The sequence below is a fragment of the Protomyctophum parallelum genome, assembly GCF_964188405.1.
Source record: "Protomyctophum parallelum genome assembly, chromosome: 22".
NCBI classification, from domain to species: domain Eukaryota; kingdom Metazoa; phylum Chordata; class Actinopteri; order Myctophiformes; family Myctophidae; genus Protomyctophum; species Protomyctophum parallelum.
Window position 1 is genome coordinate 38,272,834 of NC_139714.1, and position 13,442 is coordinate 38,286,275.

Genomic DNA, 13,442 nt, shown 5'->3' on the forward strand with positions numbered 1-13,442 from the left:
CTGCCGTGTTACTGACATGTCTCTGCCGTGTTACTGACGTGTCTCTGACGTGTCTCTGCCGTGTTACTGACGTGTTACTGACGTGTTACTGACGTGTCTCTGACGTGTTACTGCCGTGTTACTGCCGTGTTACTGACGTGTCTCTGACGTGTTACTGACGTGTTACTGACGTGTTACTGACGTGTCTCTGACGTGTTACTGCCGTGTTACTGCCGTGTTACTGACGTGTCTCTGACGTGTTACTGACGTGTCTCTGACGTGTCACTGACGTGTTACTGACGTGTCTCTGACGTGTTACTGACGTGTCTCTGACGTGTCTCTGCCGTGTTACTGACGTGTCTCTGACGTGTCACTGACGTGTAACTGCCGTGTCTCTGCCGTGTTACTGACGTGTTACTGCCGTGTCTCTGCCGTGTTACTGACGTGTTACTGACGTGTCTCTGCCGTGTTACTGACGTGTCTCTGCCGTGTTACTGACGTGTCTCTGACGTGTTACTGACGTGTTACTGACGTGTCTCTGCCGTGTTACTGACGTGTTACTGCCGTGTCTCTGCCGTGTTACTGACGTGTTACTGACGTGTCTCTGCCGTGTTACTGACGTGTTACTGACATGTCTCTGCCGTGTTACTGACGTGTCTCTGACGTGTCACTGACGTGTAACTGCCGTGTCACTGCCGTGTTACTGACGTGTTACTGACGTGTTACTGACGTGTCTCTGACGTGTTACTGCCGTGTTACTGCCGTGTTACTGACGTGTCTCTGACGTGTTACTGACGTGTCTCTGACGTGTCACTGACGTGTTACTGACGTGTCTCTGACGTGTTACTGACGTGTCTCTGACGTGTCTCTGCCGTGTTACTGACGTGTCTCTGACGTGTCACTGACGTGTAACTGCCGTGTCTCTGCCGTGTTACTGACGTGTTACTGACGTGTCTCTGCCGTGTTACTGACGTGTTACTGCCGTGTCTCTGCCGTGTTACTGACGTGTTACTGACGTGTCTCTGCCGTGTTACTGACGTGTCTCTGCCGTGTCTCTGCCGTGTTACTGACGTGTCTCTGCCGTGTTACTGACGTGTCTCTGCCATGTTACTGACATGTCTCTGCCGTGTTACTGACGTGTCTCTGACGTGTCACTGACGTGTAACTGCCGTGTCACTGCCGTGTTACTGACGTGTTACTGACGTGTTACTGACGTGTCTCTGACGTGTTACTGCCGTGTTACTGCCGTGTTACTGACGTGTCTCTGACGTGTTACTGACGTGTCTCTGACGTGTCACTGACGTGTTACTGACGTGTCTCTGACGTGTTACTGACGTGTCTCTGACGTGTCTCTGCCGTGTTACTGACGTGTCTCTGACGTGTCACTGACGTGTAACTGCCGTGTCTCTGACGTGTTACTGACGTGTTACTGCCGTGTCTCTGCCGTGTTACTGACGTGTTACTGACGTGTCTCTGCCGTGTTACTGACGTGTTACTGCCGTGTCTCTGCCGTGTTACTGACGTGTTACTGACGTGTCTCTGCCGTGTCACTGACGTGTTACTGACATGTTACTGACGTGTCTCTGCCGTGTTACTGACGTGTCTCTGACGTGTTACTGACGTGTCTCTGTCGTGTTACTGACGTGTCTCTGCCGTGTTACTGACGTGTTACTGACGTGTCTCTGCCGTGTTACTGACGTGTCTCTGCCGTGTTACTGACGTGTTACTGACGTGTCTCTGCCGTGTTACTGACGTGTTACTGCCGTGTCTCTGCCGTGTTACTGACGTGTTACTGACGTGTCTCTGCCGTGTCACTGACGTGTTACTGACGTGTCTCTGCCGTGTCACTGACGTGTCTCTGACGTGTTACTGACGTGTCTCTGTCGTGTTACTGACGTGTCTCTGCCGTGTTACTGACGTGTTACTGCCGTGTCTCTGCCGTGTTACTGCCGTGTTACTGACGTGTCTCTGCCGTGTCACTGACGTGTCTCTGACGTGTTACTGACGTGTCTCTGTCGTGTTACTGACGTGTCTCTGACGTGTCTCTGCCGTGTTACTGACGTGTTACTGCCGTGTCTCTGACGTGTTACTGCCGTGTCTCTGCCGTGTTACTGACGTGTTACTGACGTGTTACTGACGTGTTACTGCCGTGTCTCTGCCGTGTCTCTGCCGTGTCTCTGCCGTGTTACTGCCGTGTCACTGCCGTGTTACTGACGTGTCTCTGACGTGTTACTGCCGTGTTACTGACGTGTCTCTGCCGTGTTACTGACATGTTACTGACGTGTCTCTGACGTGTTACTGACGTGTCTCTGCCGTGTTACTGACATGTTACTGACGTGTCTCTGACGTGTTATTGACGTGTTACTGCCGTGTTACTGACGTGTCTCTGACGTGTTACTGTCGTGTTACTGACATGTTACTGACGTGTTACTGACGTGTTACTGTCGTGTTACTGACATGTTACTGACGTGTTACTGACGTGTTACTGACGTGTTACTGACGTGTTACTGACGTGTCTCTGACGTGTTACTGACGTGTTACTGACGTGTTACTGTCGTGTTACTGACATGTTACTGACGTGTTACTGACGTGTCTCTGCCGTGTTACTGACGTGTCACTGACGTGTTACTGACGTGTCTCTGCCGTGTTACTGACGTGTCACTGACGTGTTACTGACGTGTCTCTGCCGTGTTACTGACGTGTTACTGACGTGTTACTGACGTGTTACTGACGTGTCTCTGCCGTGTTACTGACATGTTACTGACGTGTTACTGACGTGTCTCTGCCGTGTTACTGACGTGTCACTGACGTGTTACTGACGTGTCTCTGCCGTGTTACTGACGTGTCACTGACGTGTTACTGACGTGTCTCTGCCGTGTTACTGACGTGTTACTGACGTGTCTCTGACGTGTTACTGCCGTGTCTCTGACGTGTCTCTGCCGTGTTACTGACGTGTCTCTGCCGTGTTACTGCCGTGTCACTGCCGTGTTACTGACGTGTCTCTGACGTGTTACTGCCGTGTTACTGACGTGTTACTGACGTGTTACTGACGTGTCACTGCCGTGTTACTGACGTGTCTCTGCCGTGTTACTGACGTGTCTCTGCCGTGTTACTGACGTGTCTCTGCCGTGTTACTGACGTGTCTCTGCCGTGTTACTGACATGTCTCTGCCGTGTTACTGACGTGTCTCTGACGTGTCTCTGCCGTGTTACTGACGTGTTACTGACGTGTTACTGACGTGTCTCTGACGTGTTACTGCCGTGTTACTGCCGTGTTACTGACGTGTCTCTGACGTGTTACTGACGTGTCTCTGACGTGTCACTGACGTGTTACTGACGTGTCTCTGACGTGTTACTGACGTGTCTCTGACGTGTCTCTGCCGTGTTACTGACGTGTCTCTGACGTGTCTCTGACGTGTCACTGACGTGTAACTGCCGTGTCTCTGCCGTGTTACTGACGTGTTACTGACGTGTCTCTGCCGTGTTACTGACGTGTTACTGCCGTGTCTCTGCCGTGTTACTGACGTGTTACTGACGTGTCTCTGCCGTGTTACTGACGTGTTACTGACATGTCTCTGCCGTGTTACTGACGTGTCTCTGACGTGTCACTGACGTGTAACTGCCGTGTCACTGCCGTGTTACTGACGTGTTACTGACGTGTTACTGACGTGTCTCTGACGTGTTACTGCCGTGTTACTGCCGTGTTACTGACGTGTCTCTGACGTGTTACTGACGTGTCTCTGACGTGTCACTGACGTGTTACTGACGTGTCTCTGACGTGTTACTGACGTGTCTCTGACGTGTCTCTGCCGTGTTACTGACGTGTCTCTGACGTGTCACTGACGTGTAACTGCCGTGTCTCTGCCGTGTTACTGACGTGTTACTGACGTGTCTCTGCCGTGTTACTGACGTGTTACTGCCGTGTCTCTGCCGTGTTACTGACGTGTTACTGACGTGTCTCTGCCGTGTTACTGACGTGTCTCTGCCGTGTCTCTGCCGTGTTACTGACGTGTCTCTGCCGTGTTACTGACGTGTCTCTGCCATGTTACTGACATGTCTCTGCCGTGTTACTGACGTGTCTCTGACGTGTTACTGACGTGTCTCTGACGTGTCACTGACGTGTTACTGACGTGTCTCTGACGTGTTACTGACGTGTCTCTGACGTGTCTCTGCCGTGTCTCTGCCGTGTTACTGACGTGTCTCTGCCGTGTCTCTGCCGTGTCACTGCCGTGTTACTGACGTGTTACTGACGTGTTACTGACGTGTCTCTGACGTGTTACTGTCGTGTTACTGACATGTTACTGACGTGTTACTGACGTGTTACTGTCGTGTTACTGACATGTTACTGACGTGTTACTGACGTGTTACTGACGTGTTACTGACGTGTTACTGACGTGTCTCTGACGTGTTACTGACGTGTTACTGACGTGTTACTGTCGTGTTACTGACATGTTACTGACGTGTTACTGACGTGTCTCTGCCGTGTTACTGACGTGTCACTGACGTGTTACTGACGTGTCTCTGCCGTGTTACTGACGTGTCACTGACGTGTTACTGACGTGTCTCTGCCGTGTTACTGACGTGTTACTGACGTGTTACTGACGTGTTACTGACGTGTCTCTGCCGTGTTACTGACATGTTACTGACGTGTTACTGACGTGTCTCTGCCGTGTTACTGACGTGTCACTGACGTGTTACTGACGTGTCTCTGCCGTGTTACTGACGTGTCACTGACGTGTTACTGACGTGTCTCTGCCGTGTTACTGACGTGTTACTGACGTGTCTCTGACGTGTTACTGCCGTGTCTCTGACGTGTCTCTGCCGTGTTACTGACGTGTCTCTGCCGTGTTACTGCCGTGTCACTGCCGTGTTACTGACGTGTCTCTGACGTGTTACTGCCGTGTTACTGACGTGTTACTGACGTGTTACTGACGTGTCACTGCCGTGTTACTGACGTGTCTCTGCCGTGTTACTGACGTGTCTCTGCCGTGTTACTGACGTGTCTCTGCCGTGTTACTGACATGTCTCTGCCGTGTTACTGACGTGTCTCTGACGTGTCTCTGCCGTGTTACTGACGTGTTACTGACGTGTTACTGACGTGTCTCTGACGTGTTACTGCCGTGTTACTGCCGTGTTACTGACGTGTCTCTGACGTGTTACTGACGTGTCTCTGACGTGTCACTGACGTGTTACTGACGTGTCTCTGACGTGTTACTGACGTGTCTCTGACGTGTCTCTGCCGTGTTACTGACGTGTCTCTCACGTGTCTCTGACGTGTTACTGACGTGTCTCTGCCGTGTTACTGACGTGTTACTGCCGTGTCTCTGCCGTGTTACTGACGTGTTACTGACGTGTCTCTGCCGTGTTACTGACGTGTTACTGACATGTCTCTGCCGTGTTACTGACGTGTCTCTGACGTGTCACTGACGTGTAACTGCCGTGTCACTGCCGTGTTACTGACGTGTTACTGACGTGTTACTGACGTGTCTCTGACGTGTTACTGCCGTGTTACTGCCGTGTTACTGACGTGTCTCTGACGTGTTACTGACGTGTCTCTGACGTGTCACTGACGTGTTACTGACGTGTCTCTGACGTGTTACTGACGTGTCTCTGACGTGTCTCTGCCGTGTTACTGACGTGTCTCTGACGTGTCACTGACGTGTAACTGCCGTGTCTCTGCCGTGTTACTGACGTGTCTCTGACGTGTCACTGACGTGTTACTGACGTGTCTCTGACGTGTTACTGACGTGTCTCTGCCGTGTTACTGACGTGTTACTGCCGTGTCTCTGCCGTGTTACTGACGTGTTACTGACGTGTCTCTGCCGTGTTACTGACGTGTCTCTGCCGTGTCTCTGCCGTGTTACTGACGTGTCTCTGCCGTGTTACTGACGTGTCTCTGCCATGTTACTGACATGTCTCTGCCGTGTTACTGACGTGTCTCTGACGTGTTACTGACGTGTCTCTGACGTGTCACTGACGTGTTACTGACGTGTCTCTGACGTGTTACTGACGTGTCTCTGACGTGTCTCTGCCGTGTTACTGACGTGTCTCTGACGTGTCACTGACGTGTAACTGCCGTGTCTCTGACGTGTTACTGACGTGTTACTGCCGTGTCTCTGCCGTGTTACTGACGTGTTACTGACGTGTCTCTGCCGTGTTACTGACGTGTTACTGCCGTGTCTCTGCCGTGTTACTGACGTGTTACTGACGTGTCTCTGCCGTGTCACTGACGTGTTACTGACATGTTACTGACGTGTCTCTGCCGTGTCACTGACGTGTCTCTGACGTGTTACTGACGTGTCTCTGTCGTGTTACTGACGTGTCTCTGCCGTGTTACTGACGTGTTACTGACGTGTCTCTGCCGTGTTACTGACGTGTTACTGACGTGTCTCTGCCGTGTTACTGACGTGTTACTGACGTGTCTCTGCCGTGTTACTGACGTGTCTCTGCCGTGTTACTGACGTGTTACTGACGTGTCTCTGCCGTGTTACTGACGTGTTACTGCCGTGTCTCTGCCGTGTTACTGACGTGTTACTGACGTGTCTCTGCCGTGTCACTGACGTGTTACTGACGTGTCTCTGCCGTGTCACTGACGTGTCTCTGACGTGTTACTGACGTGTCTCTGTCGTGTTACTGACGTGTCTCTGCCGTGTTACTGACGTGTTACTGCCGTGTCTCTGCCGTGTTACTGCCGTGTTACTGACGTGTCTCTGCCGTGTCACTGACGTGTCTCTGACGTGTTACTGACGTGTCTCTGTCGTGTTACTGACGTGTCTCTGCCGTGTTACTGACGTGTTACTGCCGTGTCTCTGACGTGTTACTGCCGTGTCTCTGCCGTGTTACTGACGTGTTACTGACGTGTTACTGACGTGTTACTGCCGTGTCTCTGCCGTGTCTCTGCCGTGTCTCTGCCGTGTTACTGCCGTGTCACTGCCGTGTTACTGACGTGTCTCTGACGTGTTACTGCCGTGTTACTGACGTGTCTCTGCCGTGTTACTGACATGTTACTGACGTGTCTCTGACGTGTTACTGACGTGTCTCTGCCGTGTTACTGACATGTTACTGACGTGTCTCTGACGTGTTATTGACGTGTTACTGCCGTGTTACTGACGTGTCTCTGCCGTGTTACTGACGTGTCTCTGCCGTGTTACTGCCGTGTCTCTGCCGTGTCTCTGCCGTGTTACTGACGTGTTACTGACGTGTCTCTGCCGTGTTACTGACGTGTCTCTGCCGTGTCTCTGCCGTGTTACTGACATGTTACTGACGTGTCTCTGACGTGTCTCTGCCGTGTTACTGCCGTGTTACTGCCGTGTTACTGACGTGTCTCTGACGTGTCTCTGCCGTGTTACTGACGTGTCTCTGCCGTGTCTCTGACGTGTTACTGACGTGTCTCTGACGTGTCACTGACGTGTTACTGACGTGTCTCTGCCGTGTTACTGACATGTTACTGACGTGTTACTGACATGTTACTGACGTGTTACTGACATGTTACTGACGTGTTACTGACATGTTACTGACGTGTTACTGACGTGTTACTGACGTGTTACTGACGTGTCTCTGCCGTGTTACTGACATGTTACTGACGTGTCTCTGCCGTGTTACTGACGTGTCTCTGACGTGTCTCTGACGTGTTACTGACGTGTTACTGACGTGTCTCTGACGTGTTACTGACGTGTCTCTGCCGTGTTACTGACGTGTCTCTGCCGTGTTACTGACGTGTCTCTGCCGTGTTACTGACATGTTACTGACGTGTCTCTGCCGTGTCTCTGCCGTGTTACTGACATGTTACTGACGTGTCTCTGCCGTGTCACTGACGTGTCTCTGACGTGTTACTGACGTGTCTCTGCCGTGTTACTGACATGTTACTGACATGTCTCTGACGTGTCTCTGCCGTGTTACTGACATGTCTCTCTCCTCCTCAGGCTCTGCCATACGTAGCTCTCCTTATAGTGATGCTATTCTTCATATACGCAGTCATCGGCATGCAGGTAAGCCCACCCTCCTCTCTCTCTCTCTCTCTCTCCCCCACCCTCTGTCTCTCTGTGTCTCTCTCCCTCTTAGCTTGCCGTCGTCCGTCTCCCGTGTGTCCTTCTTGACGTCACCCTGTCGCCCGAGGGCCTCTGTGCGTCCGTCCCTGGTGTCTTCCTTCTATTCCTGTATAGTTTGTGTTCTGTCTCTCTTGTCTGTCTGACTGGCTGTCATGTTCCCCTCTCTATCTGTCTATCTCTCTCTCTCACACTTTCTGTTTCGGTTAAATTGGGTAAGTGATAAAACAAAGACTTTTACTGTATGAATGAATCTTTATTTTCGTGTCTTGTCGTTAAGACCCATCCCTTACGGGATTATAAGACACCAACAACATAAATTAACAATATCACGTTCACTTCCCACACAGAAGCTACACCAAGTAATTGATAAAAACAAAAACAGAACAGAAATAAGCAAAAACATACAAATTTAAATAAAATACATCACATATAAGTTTTCTTTGTCCGTATGTCCCAAGCTTTCTCTATATATTCTGCTAATGCAAATATCTTCTGTTGGAAAATCTATTGAATATATGCTGCTGATAGTAATCTAATCATTGCTTTATTGTTATTGCTCAGTGACAGGGGTATGTCCATGTCTTTAGCGCTTACTTATGTAAATATGAATATTAATTTCCGGTCAGGATAATGTTATCCAATCAGAGAGAGAACTCCACAAGGATCATTTATCACATTCAATTTCATAGTGTTTTCCGTTCTAATCATGCTTTCTGTCCTGATTGGATAAGAAAAAAAGTGTGACCAAACACTAGTAGTGTATAGAAATGACTGCTATCGTAATATATTTAACCTTTTAACCAAATATTACTTACACGCCCGTTACATGTATGTACATACATACACGTCCTATCCTTGCTTTGGATTGATGGACCCATGAGTGAGGATGAACTTTGTTTTGATTGGGTCAAACGGCTGGTCTCTCAATCTGATTGGTGATAGTCAAGAAGGCCTGTCTTCCCTCTCCTGTCTCCTTTCCTTCTTTTCTAGCTTCCTTCCTTCCTTGAAGTTCCTTCCTTCCTTCCTTCCTTCCTTCCTTCCTTCCTTCCTTCCTTCCTTCCTTCCTTCCTTCCTTCCTTCCTTCCTTCCTTCCTTCCTTCCTTCCTTTCTTCCTTCGTGCGTACTTTGCATATATGGTGTTTCACTATGACCACTTCCTCCCCCCCTGTGACCATATATGGTGTTTCACTATGACCACTTCCTCCCCCCCTGTGACCATATATGGTGTTTCACTATGACCACTTCCTCCCCCCTGTGCAGATGTTTGTTTCACTATGACCACTTCCTGCCCCCCTGTGCAGATGTTTGTTTCACTATGACCACTTCCTCCCCCCTGTGCAGATGTTTGGTAAGATAGCGTTGAAAGACAACACACACATCAACAGGAACAACAACTTCCAGACCTTCCCACAGGCTGTGCTGCTGCTCTTCAGGTATATACCACACCCCTTTGTGCCTGTGTCAGGGGCCCCCGGGGCCCTAGGGGGCCCTCAGAGTTACTACAGGGATACCACAACACTTTGTGCCTGTGTCAGGGGCCCCCGGGGCCCTAGGGGGCCCTCAGAGTTACTACAGGGATACCACAACACTTTGTGCCTATGTCAGGGGCCCCCCGGGGCCCTAGGGGGTCTTCAGAGTTACTACAGGGATACCACAACCCTTTGTGTCTATGTCAGGGGCCCCCCGGGGCCCTAGGGGGCCCTCAGAGTTACTACAGGGCCCTAGGGGGCCCTCAGAGTTACTACAGGGCCCTTTAGGGGGCCCTCAGAGTTACTACAGGGCCCTAGGGGGCCCTCAGAGTTACTACAGGGCCCTATAGGGGGCCCCCAGAGTTACTACAGGGATACCACAACCCTTTGTGCCTATGTCAGGGGCTCCGGGGTACTCAGAGTTATATAGTAACTGCATCGAATAATCGATTTTTTTTAAGTATATCGAAATGAAAACAGCAACATTGACTATATGTATCGTATCGCCATAATGAACCAATATCGTCCATGCCTTTATGTCGGATTCCTTTCCCAGATTGCACTGCACCCGATTCACCTGGTCACCTGGTCACCTGGTCACCTGGTCACCTGGTCACCTGGTCACCTGGTCACCTGGTCACCTGGTCACCTGGTCACCTGGTCACCTGGTCACCTGGTCACCTGGTCACCTGGTCAAAACAAGCTTTATTCGACGGCCAAACCACCGACACAATGTCTTCATAACCAAACCACCGACACAATGTCTTCATAACCAAACCACCGACACAATGTCTTCATAACCAAACCACTGACACAATGTCTTCATAACCAAACCACCGACACAATGTCTTCATAACCAAACCACTGACACAATGTCTTCATAACCAAACCACCGACACAATGTCTTCATAACCAAACCACTGACACAATGTCTTCATAACCAAACCACCGACACAATGTCTTCATAACCAAACCACCGACACAATGTCTTCATAACCAAACCACCGACACAATGTCTTCATAACCAAACCACTGACACAATGTCTTCATAACCAAACCACTGACACAATGTCTTCATAACCAAACCACCGACACAATGTCTTCATAACCAAACCACTGACACAATGTCTTCATAACCAAACCACTGACACAATGTCTTCATAACCAAACCACTGACACAATGTCTTCATAACCAAACCACCGACACAATGTCTTCATAACCAAACCACCGACACAATGTCTTCATAACCAAACCACTGACACAATGTCTTCATAACCAAACCACTGACACAATGTCTTCATAACCAAACCACCGACACAATGTCTTCATAACCAAACCACTGACACAATGTCTTCATAACCAAACCACTGACACAATGTCTTCATAACCAAACCACCGACACAATGTCTTCATAACCAAACCACTGACACAATGTCTTCATAACCAAACCACCGACACAATGTCTTCTCCGGGTGAAAGTCCAGACTAGCGTCTGTCTCAACACACGTCGTATGTCCACATCCAGGTCTCGGTGGATCCTTCACAATAAGGGTTTCACTGGAAAAGGATGGCGCTTAAGAGATAATTATTTAATAGCTGGCAGTGAAAGTGTTTTAACAACTTGAACCACTAGCAACGCTATTCAGGGGGAAACCGTGTGTGTGTGTGTGTGTGTGTGTGTGTGTGTGTGTGTGTGTGTGTGTGTGTGTGTGTGTGTGTGTGTGTGTGTGTGTGTGTGTGTGTGCGTGTGCGTGTGCGTGCCAGGTGTGCGACAGGGGAGGCGTGGCAGGAGATCATGCTGCACTGCGTGCCTCAGCGGCCGTGCGAGAAAGGATCGACCAACGAGAGCACCCACCCGACCCCGGGTGGACCGCCCGAGGACTGTGGGAGCCAGTTCGCCATCATCTACTTTGTCAGCTTCTACATGCTGTGTGCCTTCCTGGTGAGAGAGAGACACAGACACACAGAGAGAGAGAGAGAGAGAGAGAGAGAGAGACAGAGACAGAGAGACAAAGACGGATGGATAAAGAGAGACAGAAATGGATGCATGGACTTACGTAGTAGGAGAATCAGACGCACACACGCACGCACGCACGCACCTACGCACGCACGCACACACAGGCCAGGGAGGAGGGCTTGCACAGTACAGTACTACAGCACGAGTACAGTACAGCACCACTCAGTTCAGACGGGTCTGACTGTTATTATTATTTTATTTTTTCAGATCATCAACCTGTTTGTGGCCGTCATCATGGACAACTTTGACTACCTGACCCGAGACTGGTCCATCCTGGGTCCACATCACCTGGACGAGTTCAAGAGGATCTGGGCCGAGTATGACCCGGAGGCCAAGTGAGTCTGCTATGATCAGAATCAGAATCATTTTATTTGTCATTTTCCGATTTACTTGCATACAAAAGAACATGAAATATCGTTTCCCCTCAGTTATTGGCAGTGCAACATAAAACATAGAGCCTATTTAAAAACACAAGCTAAAAACTAAAACCAAACATGGACAAACATTTAAAAAGAGCCCCAGTATGTATGATGACGTGCAATTCATATGGACAAGTTAAAAGTTACCAACACCACGCACAGCTATAAATAAATAAAGTGGCATGGTGCAATCCTTAAAAACAAAACGTTACCAGCACTGTTTTTTTAAAGCGCTGTTGTGCATCCAAAGTGCATTTTCTGTCTAGTTCAGTCCAACGCTTCATTTAGTTTTGCCGGGGGAGGGGGGGAAGGGGGGGAAGGGGGCGCAGTTCGTTTATGAGCCTCACTGCACTTGGGAAAAACCTGTTTTTCATCCTGGTTGTCCTTGCCCAAATACTCCTGTACCTTTTCCCTGAGGGTAGGAGCATAAACAGGCCATGGGAGGGATGATGGGGGTCCCCAATGATGCTCTTTATAGAGCACCAACAAGGAGGGAACAGAGGCTCCAATGATCCTTCCAGCTGTCTTCACCACCCGATTCAGCTGGTGTTGTTCCTGTGCCCTGAGGCTGCCGAACCAAGAGGTGAAGCTGTGTCAGGATCGACTCTATGGTGCCCCTGTAAAAGGTGGTGAGGAGGGGAGTGGGAAGGCCCGCCTTCTTGAGCCTCCGGAGGGGGTAAAGTCTCTGCTGATGGCTGTGGTGTTGATCGTGGAGGTCAGATCGTCTGCCAAATGCACCCCCAGGAATTTGATGCTATTAACCCTTTCCACAGGGGCACCACCGATGGTCAGTGGTGTATGATGGCAGCTGCTGGCTCTCCTCCTAAAATCAACCACCATCTCCTTTGTTTTGTCCACATTTAGAAAGAGGTTATGTGATCTGCACCACTCTGTAAGCAGATCCACCTCCTTCCTATAGTCAGACTCATAATTTTTACTAATGAGCCCCACCACAGTAGTGTCATCAGCAAATTTGAGGATGTGGGTCAGCAGGCTGAACAGCAGGGGGCTCAGGACGCAGCCCTGAGGCCATCCTGTGCTCACTGTGATGGTCCCAGATGTTTGGCCGTTGACTTTGACTCGCTGTCGCCTCTGAGACAGGAAGTTGAGGATCCAGGTGCAGGTGCCATGGTCCACATTCAGCAGCCACAGCTTTTCCACCAACTGTTGTGGAATAATGGTGTTAAATGCTGAGCTAAAATCAATGAACAGGAGCCTGGCGTAGGTGTTCTCTTTCTCTAGATGTGACAAGGTGAGGTGGAGTGCAGTTGAGACGGCGTCATCTGTGGAGCGATTGGCTCTGTATGCAAACTGTAGTGGATCCAGGTCTGCAGGCAGGCTGCTCTTGATGTGTTGTAGTACAAGCCGCTCAAAACACTTCATCACCACAGGTGTAAGGGCCACAGGTCGGAAGTCATTTAGACCAGTTGGATTTGGCTTTTTTGGCACTGGCACGATGGTGGCGCTCTTGAGGCAGGTGGGCACAACTGCCTGGCTGAGCGATATATTA

At 50.1% G+C, this 13,442-nt stretch overlaps 1 pseudogene across 1 annotated transcript in view; it reads left to right on the plus strand.

The window, feature by feature from the left end:
• Positions 1 to 13,442, plus strand: part of LOC310853176 (voltage-dependent L-type calcium channel subunit alpha-1C-like) — a 290,615-nt pseudogene that overhangs the window by 255,482 nt on the left and 21,691 nt on the right. The window contains exons 22-25 of the transcript XR_014571111.1: positions 7,901 to 7,966; positions 9,368 to 9,459; positions 11,261 to 11,438; positions 11,721 to 11,848. The product of XR_014571111.1 is annotated as a voltage-dependent L-type calcium channel subunit alpha-1C-like (transcript). The remainder of the gene's footprint in view (positions 1 to 7,900; positions 7,967 to 9,367; positions 9,460 to 11,260; positions 11,439 to 11,720; positions 11,849 to 13,442) is intronic.